At 40.4% G+C, this 3,179-nt stretch overlaps 1 long non-coding RNA gene across 1 annotated transcript in view; it reads right to left on the bottom strand.

Moving 5' to 3' along the window:
- Positions 1-380, bottom strand: part of LOC311034953 — a 2,188-nt gene extending 1,808 nt beyond the window's left edge. The window contains exons 1-2 of the long non-coding RNA XR_014599655.1: positions 246-380; positions 1-86 (exon numbers count right to left, since the gene is read on the bottom strand). The exon at positions 1-86 is cut by the window's left edge and continues 44 nt beyond it. This is a non-coding gene — a long non-coding RNA (uncharacterized lncRNA). The remainder of the gene's footprint in view (positions 87-245) is intronic.
- Positions 381-3,179: the final 2,799 nt, after the last annotated feature.

Raw genomic sequence — 3,179 nt, 5'->3', positions numbered from 1 at the left:
CTTCAGATGTTCAATGAAGCGATTGATGTCAGCAGGCATTTTGCGGAATTTGAAGCAGCAGTTATCAGGGCCAGGGGCGATTTCATCTGCGTACAAATGTTTCTGTTAATGGCTTATACATTATAACTTAAAACAGAAATGACAGTAATACAGTAAAAGTTTTATGAACACTTGCACTCTTTAGTTGAGAAAATAACATACGTTTTTCATAGGCTAGTGACACTAAAACATGTAGGATAACTTACCGTTGGCCGTCACAGAGCAGTACAGAGCAGCTCCTATCAGGATGCAAAGCAGGACAATGTGACGGGTTCCCATGGTCACAACTTCTGCAGAGAATGATGGATGGATAGTCCTCTCTGATATTTATCAAGAGCAAAGTGCAACGGCAAGAGGAGTGAGGTGGGATGTGTCCAAATAATGTACCCAACCTGCTAAAAAGCCTGTCAACGGGAACCTATAGCAAGTTCACACTTTTGGGCATAAAGTGCATGATGTCCTAATTCTAAAACCAGACTTCACACCCACATGTCTCACGTGTCTCAGAAACGCTGATGAAACACGTCTGCTGCTGTGTGTTATTAAAAGTGTTATATACTTATTTCCATAGTTACATTCTTATTTACTCATCATGCTCTGACGACTTGAGTTGAGCATGCCAGTTTATAATAATAATAATAATAATAATAATAATAATAATCATCATCATCATCATGGTAGAGAGCAGCAGGCCCAGCGCTGTGCAGAACTGGAGCACGTGCCACACCCGGAACCAGTGGTGGACAAAGTACTCAACCCCAGAACTTAAATCAAAGTATAGATACTCCTTCTCAAATATTACTAAACAGCACAAGGGATAGGTTGCAGACGCTACGAAAACAACATATATCTGTTGAATGCTCCTCCTAGGACACATGTTGATTATGACCAGTTTAGGGAGGCGGGAATGCTCCCTGTGAGGTACAGGGTGGATCAACTTAAGCTTGGTCATATATACAACATTTCAGGGACGTGCAGAGAAAATTAGAGGGGCAGGGGCTGAAATGTCCCAAAGGCCAGATCAGTCTGGCGACCTAAGTCGCCGGCAAAAATCTTTTGACATTTCTAGACAGATATGGAGGAATATCTCATTTTAAATTAACACTATGTTTCTCAAACTCAAAGCGCTTTACAATGGTTCATTCTTTCATACATTGGGAGGTGAAGCAGCAAACAGTCAACGCCAGCATCCTCCCTTCCCACATTCAGACACCAATGGTGGCAAGCTAGCGCCGACCGACACATTGGAGGCAATGTAGGGTTCAGTGTCTTGCCCAAGGACACCTCGACATTTGGACAGGAGGAGCCGAGATTCGAACCGCCGACCCATGGATCGTTGGACGTCCTGCTCTAGCCACTCCTGAGCCACAGCCACTCACACATTCATTCCCAGGTCCAGTCCATGGAGTCATCATTCAATAAGCATTCAACACCGGTTGGTTCTTTTTTTCATTACAGTTGAAAAAGCTTTAGAAATGTGAGAGAAAAACACCTGCCATGGATCAATGGAGTGGAATGTTTTGTTTAAACCTTTTATACACATTTGAAGGACCATGACAAAGACTTTTAATGTGTGGTAAAACTGAACGTCATGAAACCGTTAAGTTTCTGTTTATTCTCACCAGTATAGAGGTGTGCCACCCATTGTAATTTCTGTTTGTTGTTACAGTAGGGAGGTTTGTGTTTGTCTTTGATTAGGTTAGCTCTTTACTTTATTTGGGTAGTTCCTTTTCCCTATGTTTGTTGAGTTGGCTTTAGCCCTTCAAAGTAAAACACTCAATTCACTCATCCATCCATTTCTATTCAAATCTGTCATTGGGTATTTGTTAGTCCCTTGTCCTCTAAACCACCTATTAGGGACGTAACATTTATACAGTACTTGTCATGAAAGAATTTGTCACATTCAATCCAGAAGAATTAATGGCTATCAAAGTGATATCTGCAGTTATTAAGTAAGAGATGCCACATACGGCATGGATTTCTACTCAGAGGGCATTTCTTTCAATATTAACGCTGCATTGAAGTTCAGGAGAGTTTGGAAAAGGCAATTCTTTTGAATTCTGCCTTCGGGTATCACATGGAAAGCGGGCATTTACATTTCTTTCTCCATAGTAAATGCTGCAGACCATGGTATGGAGAGAGGACACTTTTTGCGGACAAGACAGGTAAAAGGGCAGGGTCTTGAGCCCCCTTTGATGTCTATGTGTGCATGTGCCTGCAACATTTTGAATGGCAATGCCCCTGACTACCTTAGGAGTTGATTGCCTAAGTTGATTGTACATCAGTATGAAACTAGGGCGTACCAAGCAGTATAGGAGATACCAAGAGTCAAATGTTGTGTGTCAGGCAGTCTCAATCTAAACTGCTATAAAAACAGTGTGGAAATACTGTTATGGGAAAAGCTACAGGCTAATGATGCACTTTTATTTGTGTTTTTATGGTTTGATATTTGTTAGGGATTATAGGCTGTTTTCAGTGGTTTTGTTGTATTTTGTGAGTTCATGTGATGTGTAATGTAATTTATTGGTGCTATGTAATTTATTGGTTCTATATATTATAAGTACGTTTTTTGGACTATTTATTTGTATTTATTTATGTTGCAGGACCTCATTGGAAAGAGTTTCATTATGCTTTATGTGTTTATCCTGGGTTTAAGTTAAATTGTGATTACTTGTATTTCTTTTACCAAAATCAAATAAAATCAAATACTCAACTACAGTACAAGAAAAGTGCTTGCTTGGATTTGCACTTGAGTTAGTACAGGAGTACTCGCTTTTAAAAATATTTAAAGTTCTATTATGTACATATCATGTCACTGGTAGGTGGGTTGCTATACTGTCCACAGTCCTACTCTGAGACACAGACGGGGTAGACACAAATGGTACCATATTATAATGAGCATTAGTGAGGACCAATTATGAAGATAGGTTGAAAATGGGTGAAGAGGTCCTTTAAGTATTCAAAAGTACAAACAATAGTGAAAATGGCAGATCTACAAGCTCACGACACGTGCATACGCACGTGTATGTGAGTTTTTATCCTCTTGGGGGTGCTACTGTACCGGATGGATGGATGGATGGACGGATGGGTGGATGGATGGGTGGATTGCCAGATATTCTGTTCCCCATGATAATTCCAAT

The sequence above is a fragment of the Gymnoscopelus microlampas genome, assembly GCF_963454915.1.
Source record: "Gymnoscopelus microlampas genome assembly, chromosome: 19".
NCBI classification, from domain to species: Eukaryota; Metazoa; Chordata; class Actinopteri; order Myctophiformes; family Myctophidae; genus Gymnoscopelus; species Gymnoscopelus microlampas.
This window is presented reverse-complemented; position numbering and strand designations above follow the sequence as displayed.